Genomic DNA, 13,654 nt, shown 5'->3' on the forward strand with positions numbered 1-13,654 from the left:
CCCCGCCACAAGGTTACTGTTGGAATCCCTTCAAAAAACTATGCAAACCATGCTAGACACACAACAGGCCACGTTGTTGGCTACGCAACAAGTCGCGGCAATGGCCACGCAACCAGCTAACGCGATGGCCACGCAACCAGCCAACGCGATGGCCACGCAACTAGCCAACGCGGTGGCCCCACAACCGGTGGCCCCACAACCGGTGGATGCGGTAATTATCCAACCGGTAAACAACCCGCACCCGGATAGGGGCACGAGTTGGTTAAAGGATTTCAGGCGGTATGACCCCCGTCCTTTTGTCGGTTCAAAGGAGGATCCCATAGTGGCTCAGATGTGGATCGCAAACATGGAAACGACCTTTGAATCAATGAGATGCCCTGATGAACATAAGGTGGCATGTGCAAAATACGTGTTACAAAAAGATGCAGAAGTGTGGTGGTCGGATAACAAACAGAGCATCAACCCGAGCAGGGGAATTACAACATGGGAGACCTTTAAGGAAGCCTTTCTAAAATACTATTATCCAAAGGAAACCCGTATAAAGAAACAGCATGAGTTTAACCACTTAACCCAAGGTGATCGCACGGTGGATCAGTATGATCAGGACTTCATGAGATTGAGAAGGTTTGCACCGTCTTTAGCCGACACTGAAGAGAAACAGACAGAAAAATTTGTGTTAGGATTGAATCCGAAAACCCGCCGCATGTTAGAGGCCTTTAACCCAAAAACCTATGAAGAGGCCCTAGAGGAACCCCTAGAGGGAAAGAAAACAGAGCCAACGGTTGCCACAGGGAGGAAACGCCCTATCGAGGTTGATACCATAGAGTTCCAACCACCGTTCCAGAGACCTCGATATCAGAGAATGCCACCTGCTCCACCTCCAATAGGCCGACACCTAGCAATGGAGAAGCCCCTGTGTCGTAACTGTGGAAAGCAACATGTTGGGAGATGTTTGGCAGGCTCAGGTATGTGTTATATCTGTGGTCATGCAGGTCATGTGGCAAGAACTTGCCCTACAAAGAGCCCAAGAATTCCAAGGGAACCCCTTAGAGGACCGGTCATACGAGAGCCCACCTTACAAACCCGTCCACAGACCAAGGCATATGTAACGACCAGTAAAGAGGCAGGAACATCTGGCACCGTGGTGACAGGTACGCTCTCTATACTAGGACATTTTGCGTTGACATTGTTTGATTCTGGTTCTACCCATTCCTTTGTTGCTTTACCATTTGCTAAACAAGCAGGGTTCGCAGTGGAACCCTTAATGCATGCATTGTCGGTGGGTACCCCAGCAGGGGTAGACCTAGTTACGAAAAATAGAGTAAAGGACGGACAAGTGGTAATAGCTGGACAAACCATCCACGTAGACTTAAAGGTAGTGGATATGACAGATTTTGACGTCATATTAGGAATGGACTGGTTAGCAGAAAACTTTGCTACCATAGACTGCCATAAGAAGGAGGTGATATTCACACCTCCCAACGGACTTACCTTTAAGTTCAAAGGAACCTCCACAGGTACCACCCCAAAAATAATATCGATGATGAAAGCGAGACGCTTGATACAACAAGGGGGGAGGGCGTTTCTAGCCTGTGCAGTAAATACAAAAGGAAAGGAAAAACCCATAGATACAATACCCGTAGTAAACGAATTTATGGATGTCTTCTCGGAGGACCTCCTGGGAATTCCTCAATCGCGAGAGGTAGACTTTGGAATAGATCTGGAACCAGGAACGAGACCTATCTCTAAGGCCCCGTACCGCATGGCACCAACAGAACTAAAAGAGCTTAAAACACAACTGCAAGACCTGCTAGATAAGGGCTTCATTCGACCCAGCGTGTCCCCTTGGGGTGCACCAGTGTTGTTTGTTAAAAAGAAAGACGGTTCAATGCATTTATGCATTGATTATAGGGAATTAAACAAGAGGACGATAAAGAACAAATACCCGTTATCCCGTATTGAGGACCTATTTGATCAACTACGTGGGGCGACGGTGTTTTCTAAAATAGATCTTCGATCAGGATACCATCAAATTAAGATTAAAAATGAAGACATACCTAAAACAGCCTTTCGAACCAGATATGGCCACTACGAGTTTGCGGTGATGTCTTTTGGTCTCACCAATGCCCCAGCGGTATTTATGGAACTAATGAACCGAGTATTTAAGGAGTGCCTAGACTCGTTTGTGATCGTGTTCATAGACGATATCCTGGTATACTCGAAAACGGACCTAGAACACCAAGAGCACCTTCGCAAAGCCTTAACTATCCTAAGAGAGAACAAGCTGTTTGCCAAATTCACCAAGTGTGAATTTTGGCTACGACAGGTTTCGTTTCAGGGGCACGTAGTGTCTAAAGACGGAATCTTCGTAGATCCCAATAAGATAGAAGTGGTCACGAAAAAGAAACGCCCAACAACGGTCACCGAGATACGAAGTTTCTTGGGATTGGCGGGTTACTATCGAAGGTTTGTCCAGGACTTCGCTAGAATAGCCATGCCTCTCACCCAATTGACAAAAAAAGGTGTACCTTTTGTTTGGGACGATACTTGTGAGGCCACTTTCAAGAACTAAAACAAAGACTGGTATCCGCCCCAATGCTCACAGTTCCAGAAAGTTCTGTGGGATATGTGATTTACAGTGACGCGTCCAAAAAGGGATTAGGTTGTGTACTGATGCAACATGGTAAGGTGGTTGCGTATGCGTCACGCCAACTAAAAGATTACGAGAAGAACTATCCTACACATGATTTGAAGCTGGCAGCAGTGGTGTTCGCATTAAAAATTTGGCGACACTACCTGTATGGCGAAAAGACCCAAATCTACACGGACAACAAAAGCCTAAAATATTTGTTCACCCAAAAAGAATTGAACATGAGGCAACGTAGATAGTTAGAGCTGGTAAAAGATTACGACATAGACATCCAGTACCATCCTGGAAAAGCAAATGTAGTCGCTGATGCACTGAGTCGAAAAGCCGTACACTCGTCGGCCCTCATCACCAGGGAGCCACGAGTGCGAACGGATTTCGAACAGGCTGATATCGCGGTAGTAACCAAAGAAGTTGCCGCCCAAATAGCTCGACTGACAGTGCGCCCCACGCTCAGACAAACGATCATAAACTCACAACGTGGGGATCCAAGCCTAAGTAAAATCCTAGACCAATTAGAAGTTGGCCCAGTGGACGAATTCACTAAATAAACAGATGACGGATTATTATGCCAAGGGCGTTTATGTGTCCCACCCATGAGCGAAATAAAAAAAGAAATCCTAATGGAGGCACACAACTCAACCTTCTCGATACATCCAGGTGGAACAAAGATGTATCAAGACTTGAAACAACACTTCTGGTGGCGAAGTATGAAGAAGGATATCGCGGAGTACGTGAGTAAGTGTCTAGTGTGCCAACAAGTAAAAGCCCCTAGGCAGAAAACCGTCGGGCTACTACAACCTCTAAGTATACCCGAATGGAAATGGGAAAACATTGTCATGGATTTCATAGTAGGCCTATCCAAAACATTAAAGGGCTATACGGTAATCTGGGTGGTCGTGGACCGCCTGACAAAGTCGGCTCACTTCCTACCGGGTAAGGCAACATATACAGTAGACAATTAGGCACAACTGTATGTTAAAGAAATTGTGAGATTGCATGGAGTACCGGTGTCAATTGTGTCGGATCGGGACCCGCGTTTTACGTCGGCCTTTTGGCGCGGACTCCAAAAAGCGATGGGTACCCGCCTCGACTTTAGCACCGCCTTCCACCACAAACGGATGGCCAAACAGAACGAGTAAACCAAATTCTGGAAGACATGCTTCGGGCATGCGTTATGGATGTTGACTCTGGCAAATCGGATGTCGACGAAAAAATTGGCCGAAGGTTTCTTCGAAGGAAAAATTAGCGGAAGTAAAAGGAGAGAGAGAGAGAGATTCGCTGGTAATGCTGAAGACTCGATATATTTATTTTACCTCCGTTGAATGGTTTAAATAATAAATCTAATTACAAAAATAGAAAAACCAAATATACAAAAATAGAATAAGTGGACGAAGACTCCGCCACTCTGCCAAAACAATGGCCCCTAGAATCACGCTCCTCCATTCGCGTGAACTCATATGTTTTTACAGACCTAACTAAATAAGGCAGAGCTTTTATTTAACAATGGATTTCACAGGGAGTTGGGACACCAAACTGCACTTAATGGAATTCTCTTACAATAACAGCTTCCAAGCAACCATCGGTATGGCACCCTTTGAAGCGTTGTACGGAAAACGATGTAGATCTCCATTGTGTTAGGACGAAGTAGAAGAACGAGAACTGGTAGGACCCGAGCTGGTCCGTGTCACCAACGAGGCAATCCAGAAAATTCGAGTGAGAATGCGTACCGCGCAGAGTAGGCAAAAGAGCTACGCCGCCGTTAGGCGTAGGAATTTAGAGTTCGAAGAGGGGGACCCAATGTTCCTAAAAGTAGCCCCCATGAAAGGTATTCTAAGATTCGGACGCAAGGGGAAGCTCAACCCCCGATTCATTGGACCGTTCGAAATTTTAAAAAGAGTAGGTCTGGTAGCTTACAAACTAGCTTTACCACCTTCACTTTCAAGCGTGCACGATGTATTTCATGGACAACCACCTTCACTTTCAAGCGTGCACGATGTATTTCATGTGTCCATGTTAAGGAAATACATTCCAGACCCGACGCACGTAATAGACTACAAACCTCTTGAAATTGAGGAAAATTTAAGTTACCAGGATAAACCGATTAAAATTCTAGCCCGAGAGGTGAGAGCCTTACGTAATAGGAGTATAGGTTTCGTTAAGGTATTGTGGCGTAACCACCAAGTCGAGGAAGCTACGTGGGAACGAGAGGAGGAAATAAAGGAAAAATATCCCGAGTTGATCCACGAGTTAGAGACTTTCGAGGACGAAAGTTCCTTTTAGGGGTAGGTAATGTAACGGAACAAAAAAAAATGATGGTCATCGGCAGAGCCGAAAACTCCGGCGAACGCCGGAGTTTCCGTTCGCACACGACCCAAAAAGGGCGCCTGAGGGCTGGGATGCCACAAATTGCGTCCCCGACCTTCAGCCACCCTGAAAGAACCTGCAAAGAAACGAAACGGTAAGGAAAAAGGAGAGAGAACAGAAAACCGACGGAACTCCGGCGAAGCCGAACTGTACGAATCGACGTCGAAAACCCCCATTTCACACCACAAAAGTAATCCGAGAACCCTTTACACACATCAGAAGTAGGTTTTAGACGAATCCCGTACGCTGAACACCGTCGGCAAGGAAGACGGAACGGTGGACTTCTGAGTTTCTCCAGATCCGGGAGTGCGAGGCCCTTACCAACGAAATCTGTACCAAAAACGGGGTTAGGGTGAAGGATAAGCTCGGGAACGAGGGAAAAAAGGGGAAAAAAGGACGTCGGGACGACGTTGTCGAGGAGAGAGAGAGACCGCCAGAAAATCGCGCAGGAGTCGGGCGAAGAGGACGAAGTCTGACCCGAGATCTAAATCCGGAAACTCGAACCGAACCCCATCCCTTCGGTCAGCCCAGAACCCACGTTACCCGCAGCCCAAACACCCGACCTTCACCCGCGAGCCGACCCATCACCCCGCGGCCCGTCACCCGCGAGCCGGCTCATCACCGTGCGGCCCGTCACCCGCGTTCGGCCCGAGACCCAGAAGCAACCCGTTAACCCGCGCCTCAACTCGAGACGCCTGCACACGCATCGCTCTCTGATTGTGCCACGTGTCACATCTGCAGCGCGGCTCCTCTCGGCTCAGGCAACTTCATCGGCTGCAGTGCGGCTCCTCTCGGCTCAGGCGGCTTCATCGGCTCGGCGGCGGCGGCTCGGCTCCGGCGGCTTATTCGACTCGGGAAACCTGTTTTCAGCCCGTTTAACATCGTTTCAACCCTCCCGGACCTGGTTTCGGCCCTGATTAAGGTAAAAGGGAACATTTCAAGGTCGTATTTTACAAATTCCAGTTGAGAATTTATTATTATTTGTGGAATACTAACGGAAGTGACTCATGAACCAATTGGAACCAACCACCAACGGAAGCGTAGAACGTCCACGAGGAGCTAGGAGCTTACGTTATATTCTAGGAGTACTTCGGCTAAGGCCTACCAAGTAAGTGGCTCACCCGTTGTAGGTTACGCATTAGTTGCTGTATGTTGGCCTGTGCCCGTGGTTATGCACGTGTTATTAAATTGTATGCTAGTTTAATATGCTTAAGTACGAAATCATGTGAACGTAAATGTATGTTATTTATGCTGCTTATTGGATGTGATATGAATGCATGTGACGAGTGTGACCCGTGTATGATTATGGCTTGTTGTATGAGTATGGGAATGTGACTGAATGAATTGCATGACATGAAATACGGTAAATTGCATGATACATAACCCCGCTAGGAATATGTATGATATGTAACGAAATGAGAATGAGAATGACATGTAAGCATAAAAACGTGACGCGGGGTTATGCTCATTAAATGATTACTGTAGGACTAGTGGGACCTCATGCATATTGTGTGTTTATGCATTTGGGGGGATACCCCTATCCCATCACGATGGTACGGACGCGTACATCCAAATGGCAGGACAACGATCGTTATGCTCTGCATAGCGCTGCCGTGACTGTTTTAGTTTTAACGGGTCCCGGTGGGCCCCCAGAGCATGCCCACCGGCTAGAGACAGTGGCCCAGCGGTGTGCGAACTAGCTAGCGAGCCCATACTCGCACGTATGGGCTGCGTGTAGAGTATATGGTACACGTCCACGATAACCTGTTAGGATTACACCGTTGGAAAAACGAAACGAAACGAAACGAAACGAAAAAGAAACGAAACGAAATGAAACGAAACGGAACGATAGGTCCCATCATTTCATTGCATGTGTTTGTCGCATAACCCCGATAGGGGGTCACTTACTGAGTATTTTAGAAATACTCAAGCCTCGTGCTACTTTACTTTTGCAGATAAGGGCAAGGCACCCATGTGACAACGACGACGGCATCGGACACCTCAGGATCGTGGCACATGCATAGGGTAGTTGGTTGTTGTTTTTTTTTTCATTTCTAGTATAGGTTAGAATAGGATGAAATGTAATTGCATAATAAACCTTAGGGTAGAATAAACTATTCATTCTTGGTTTTGTTGCTTTTTCTTTCTTTCAATAATGTTTCCCTTTTTCCCTTGTAATCTTTTTTTTTTTTAAGGTAATAATAAGGCGAGTGCGAACAACATTTATGAATAGGGTCCATTAAATGTATATTCCGCATTTCAAAGTATAGTAATGACCTTAGATTAAATAGATAAAATATTAGGATCGTTACATGAAGATCAAATGCTTGAGGTTTGACAATGGAGGTGAGTATGTCAAGTCAAAATTCAAAACATTTTGTTCAGTTTAGGGAATTAGATTAACGAGGACAGTTCCCAGTAAAACAAGACAAAATGGTGTTGCTGAAAGGATGAACAAAACATTGAATGAACGGGCAAGGAGTATGAGGATTCATTATGGATTTTCAAAGATATTTTGGGCTGATATTGTAAATACAACTGTCTACCTGATCAATAGAGGGCTATGAGTACCCTTGGAATTCAAAGTTGACAGAAGTATGGACAGAAATAGAACTCAAATACTTTCACTTAAAAACTTTTGGTTGTATTGCGTATGTTCATGTTGATTCAAAGTTGACGGTGAGGCTGTGAAGTGCTACTTCATAGGCTATTGGTCCGACATGTTCGAGGACAAGTTTTGGGATGACAAGAACAAAAAAATTCTAAGACATTGTGACGTGACCTTTGATGAAAATGTCCTGTACAAGGACAAAAAGAAGAAAGGTTTCAAGACAACGAAACAAGTGGGAGTTAAGGTTGAGTTGCTGAAAGATTCACCTAGTGATGTTGCAGCAGATACTCAAGAAACTCCTGAGACTGTTGCTGAGGAATCAGAGGTGGAGCAAGTGACACCTAATCCGGTGTTAAGAAGATCATCTGGAACCATCAGAGTAACAAATAGGTATTCTCCTTCATTACACTATTGGTTGCTAACTGAGGGAACCAGATGTTGACTTTTTGACCCTGGATCTCATTTTAATTAATTAATTTATTGAGGTTTTGATGATAACAAACCTACTCTTATGTATTAACGATTTTCAGTATTTTCAGTATTTTGAATTATCCACAGTATAAGGTTGGGAATAACGATTTCACCGACTTTTCAATCATTCAAATCAAAGTAAGAGGAAGAAATTACAGTCGAGACAAGATACCCGACATGATAATGTGGCACTTAAATTAAAATGATGATAAATCAAAGTATGACACTTATAATTTTGGGAGTAAGCAAAGGGTGGTTTTTTTTTTTTTTTTTTTTACTAGTATATTTTTAAATATAATTATTTATACATAATATAAATTTGAATCTAACGGTTACTCACATCAATTTTTATTATTACTATATTATATTATTATATTTATAATAAAATTTAAATTTGTCATGGGATGACATTGATTTTTATTATTTTTAAATTATATTATTATATTTTTAAAAAATAATAAATAAATTTAGAACATTTTCTTATTATTTACTTTTAACTTTCACCTTCCATATCTCTTTTAACTCAATTTAATGGTCAATATTAATCCCTACCTTTTTGTCATTTTCTTCCCTATTTAAACCCATCAACTAAAGTCTCTATGGTTTGTTTGTTGCTCTCTCCAAGCTTCCACCCATCAACTAAAGTCTATTGCTCTATCCAAGCTTCCAATTTTATTTCTCTTTCATCTTATTCTTGATAGATATTTTTTTTTATTGTAGTGTGAGGAAATAGTTGTGAGTGCTTAAATTATAAATAAGTGCTTAAATTGTAAGTCTACTCTTCTAGAGAATTGTGGTGTTCCAATAAAATTGAACTCGTAAAAATAGTGGTGTAGCGGTTGGGCTGTAATCCGTGCAAAGAGTCGAAAAAGTTCTTTTATTCAAATTCCCATGAGGCGCTAGGGGTGGAGTAGGTCGAGTTTGACCGAACCACTGTAAGTGTCATGTTTTCTAACTCTTTTCTATTTAATTTCAAAATTATTATTGTGATTTATCGCATGTTTTAAGTGTTTATTATTCTTGAACTATTTTGTTGTGTTAATTATCATTTTTTATTTTTCTTTTAAAAGTATCATAATTAGAAAAATTTAGCACTCTAAATACTTTATTGTTAAAATCCTATTCACTCCCCTCTAGGGTTGCCATACCGATCCAACACCAGAGTCCCTTGATAATGCCCTACCGTTGGAAGATACAACTAAGTGGGAGCAAGCCATGGATGATGGAATGTCTAGGCTTTAGAAATGCGTTGCTCTTTCATCTACTGAAACTAAGTACATGACAATAGCTCAAGCTAGAAAGGACATGATATAGATGACAAAGTATCTAGAAGAATTTGGCAAGAAGCAGCACAAGAATATTCTTTATACAGATAGTCAGAGTGCCATACAATTGGTGAGAAACTTGGTCTATCATTCAAAGACAAAATACAGAAACTGATACCATTTCACTCATAGGTTATGGAAGATAGTGATGTGTTTGGAGAAGATAAGGTACAAAGAATCCAGCAAACATGTTGATAAAATGTGTTAATGTTGGAACATTGAGGTTGTGCAAATCCTCAATTGGTATGGTGAAGTGAAAGATGTTGATAGTTGTTGGTTGGCTAGATATGGAGCGTGATGCTTTTTATAGTTAAAATCTGGTAGAAATATATTGGGTAGATATACACGATAGGTGATTATATCTATTAAAGCTATATAGTTAATCAAAACCATATATATACTCCTTAAGCAGCCGTGCTTTGAAAATATACTTTCTTTGTTATATATATTCTTTATTGGTGTACATACCTGAATTCATCCATACTAATCCTTTAGTCAATATTCTTCATTGTATTTTCTCCCTCATGTTCTTTGTGTCATCTAGATCGAGTGTGTACGTTGCTGTGCGATCCTAACGGTTATGGATGACGGTGTCCATTTAAACGTGTGAACCTACCCTAAAACGGTATAGGGAGGGATTCTGTTTAAACAGAGATTCTGCCTCAGAACGGTATAAGGAGGGATCTCATTTAAATAGAGAGAACAAAACTAATAGATTTGGACACTTTAGATTTGCTATCCCATATTGGTTGGGGAAGAGAACGAAACATTTTTTTATAAGAGTGTGGAAACCTCTCCCTACGAGATACAATTTAAAAACTTGAAGGGAAAACTCGAAAAGCCTAAAGACAATAGTAGTAAGCTTGAGGCTTTAAATTGTTCTTGAATTTTACTCAATTTTTATGAGTTAATTTAAAATACCATCATTTCAATAATTATATGCATAATATTAAAATTAAATTATAAATCATATATAATTATATGTTAAAACTATCTATGATGAACTGTGACAACGTGTTGCCTTCAAATTTAAATCCAATTAAAGATGTCAATCACATAAAAGTGCAAGAGGCTGGATGGTCTGCACTGCAACAACATAACGAGATGAGTGGAAATTGTTTCATTTACAAGAGTGTGTTGAACAGTCTGTTCGATATGATCAAGGACCACTCAGGTCCTCGATTTTATATTATTGTGATAGAAGCTTTAAATAATGATGGTATTCCTTGGTCATATATTGCAAGGTGCACCACTTGGACAAAATAAATAGAGACCCCATTCTCTTATCCTTTGAAGATGTCGGGAAAGATTTTAAGAAGCATTAGATTGCTCTCTCCGTTTACACTAAGCCCTCTCTCGCTACATAAAGATAGCAACTACAATAAAATAATCACATAGTTATCGGAACAAATTCTCTCCTAATATATATGTATTAAATTTTTATTAATTTTATATTAGAAATAAATTCAAAATGCACTAATATATTTAAAAAATAATTTAATGTTTATTTTACGCTCAAAATTTATTCGAAGTTAAGTGTTCGGTGCGTGTCCAACAAATGTGGAATTTATATTCATACGTGTCTAATATATGTTCGACATGTTTCAAATATGGACATGAGAATAAGTTATTCTCGTGCTTTCTTTTACACCAATTCAAAGCAATTTGAAAGCTACAACTTTAATTTTGATACGTAAGAAGTGTTTTGACCAAGGGATCGAAGTTCAGAATGAACATAAGAATGAGAAAACGAAATAAAATCCTTAGTTGAATACGCATTTTCAAAAATGAGATATGAGAATAAGTTATACTTATACTTTCTTTACACTCCGTAAAAGCGTATTTGATACGCTTTCAAAGGGTTATTTTATATGTTCTTCTATCTCCTTTTCCCTCACTTTTTAGACGCATAAAATTTTACCTAAATTAATAAAAATATTCATAAACTTTATATTTTACCACATTTATAAAAAAGAAAAATGCAAACGGAAATCGTCTATCAACACATTTCACTATTATAATTTTTTTTTTTTTTTTGTTTTACGGTCAATCATTCTACTAAATCGAGAACTGTGGTTGACAAACTATTCTCGATCATCAAGAACATGTTCATTATCAAGAATACGTTATAAACATCTTCAAATTTCTCATCAAGCTCAAAGGTGGCATATTCAAGATGTTCGTATTTTTTTTCACAACCTCTCAATTGATCTAGAGCACCGATCTTGGTGTTATTATACAACTTCAAAACTTCAGATGTTTATTTAGCACATTCTTATTACATTCGTCACTCTGATCAACGAGGGTATTCATTTCATTTTGTTCCAATCAACTTAAATGGGACAAATTAACAATCCTGGAGTAAATTATTTATGCATGGACCAAGAAGTGATGAGTCATGATATTCACTTGTTCAATCAAATTAAATGAGACAAATTACCAATCTTCCAGTAAATCATTCTAGTCTATTTCTGGGTTTTGCATCTTTCGGGTAAATTTAATTATTTCTTGGAAGATCATCAACAAATACTTGGTTTTGCATCTCTCGTGAAATTCAATCATTTCTTGGACGTCTACAAGCAAACCAACCGTATTTAAGGAAGGATTTTTCCGTCATGACTTTGTTTTAGACTCAACTACTATCTCAATAGTCCCACTAGCTTTTATTGGTATCTCACTTATTTTTCAAATTCAATAACTTTGACATACAACTATTCTGCAAACCTACACTCGTAAAGAAAAGTTCGATGTTATTGAGCTACACTCGTAAAGACAAGTTCGATGTTATTGACCTACACTCGTAAAGACAAGTTGAGTATTATTGACCTACACTCGTAAAGACAAGTTGGATGTTATTGACCTTCACTCTCTGTGAGTACTGGAATATATTTTAGATAGAATCAATTAGATTTTCCCTCATATTTAGGAATTGATTAATAGTATATTTGATATTAGTATATTATCTTATTTCTAGGATTTATTGGACTAATTATATCCTATTTAAACCTTGTGAACATTAATAAAAATCTGATTTCAAATCCCACCGCGACTTTTGATCTCTCCTATGTTTCTCTACACTTTCGATCCCACTTCTATTTCTCATTTTTAACAAACATATATTCTCTTTTTTTTGCTTTTCCTTTCAAACTTCTCCTCAACCTTTGTAAAACGTTTTTGCTGGGGAGAGTGATATGAACCAAGAGACATCAATCATACAATATACTTCAATGAAGACGTGAAGAAAAGGTTATCAAAATTATCAAAAGATGTTTCAATTCATGCTACATTGAAGAAAAATAAAGTTTGATTGTTGTAAATTTTGGGTAGGTTACAATTTAGAGTAATTTAGAGTTATTGTATTTTAAGACATTTTATTTAGGTTACCTTTACATAATGGCTAATTATGGTCATTAAGTATGAATGTTACGGAATGCCTTTAATAGTTTCATTTTGAGGCTATATAAAGCCATGTATGTTATATGGTAAGCAGACTTGGAAAATATAGTAAAAGGAGCATTTGTGCTTTCTTTAGCCAATGACTAAGTTTCTTTGCAACTCTATGTAGTTTAGGTTGCATGTAGAATTATTCATGCTCGACATGATCAATCTTGCTTGTGGAGTGATTCAAATCTCAATCAAGTGTTCTTGTCTTGAGATATTTGATCAACAAGAATCATTGAAGCTAGACATGATCGATCTTGATTCTGGAGTGATTCGAATCTCAAACAATGTTCTTGCCTTGAGATATTCAATCAACGAGGTAATCCGAATCTTATTCCCCTTGTATTGATTCCTTATCTTATCAAAGAGGTTTCCACACATTTATAAATAATGCTTCGTTCTCTTCTCCAATCGATGTGGAGAGGTTTCTTACCGTTAATTTCGGGGCCCAGCGTCTTCGTTAGCACTCGTTCCATTCTCCAGTCAATACGAGACCCCCAATCCATCCTCCTTCAGAACCCAGCATCCTTGCTGGCAGAACGCCTCGTGTTTACCCCCTTTGAGGCTTAGTCTCCTTGTTGGCACATCGTCCAGTGTTGGGCTCTGATACCATTTCTAACGGCCCAAGCCTTCTCCTCACCAAGTGATGTAGGGCCCTCCAATCCTCCCCCCCCCCCCCCCCCCCCCCCCCCCCCCCCCCCCCCCCCCCCCCCCCCCCCCCCCCCCCCCCCCCCCCCCCCCCCCCCCCCCCCCCCCCCCCCCCCCCCCCCCCCCCCCCCCCCCCCCCCCCCC

The 13,654-nt window shown here is 40.8% G+C and overlaps 1 pseudogene; it reads left to right on the forward strand.

Moving 5' to 3' along the window:
* LOC111453498 overlaps positions 1-4,930 on the forward strand; it is a 6,498-nt pseudogene extending 1,568 nt beyond the window's left edge.
* Positions 4,931-13,654: the final 8,724 nt, after the last annotated feature.

The sequence above is a fragment of the Cucurbita moschata genome, unplaced genomic scaffold (assembly GCF_002738365.1).
Source record: "Cucurbita moschata cultivar Rifu unplaced genomic scaffold, Cmos_1.0 Cmo_Scf00015, whole genome shotgun sequence".
NCBI classification, from domain to species: Eukaryota; Viridiplantae; Streptophyta; class Magnoliopsida; order Cucurbitales; family Cucurbitaceae; genus Cucurbita; species Cucurbita moschata.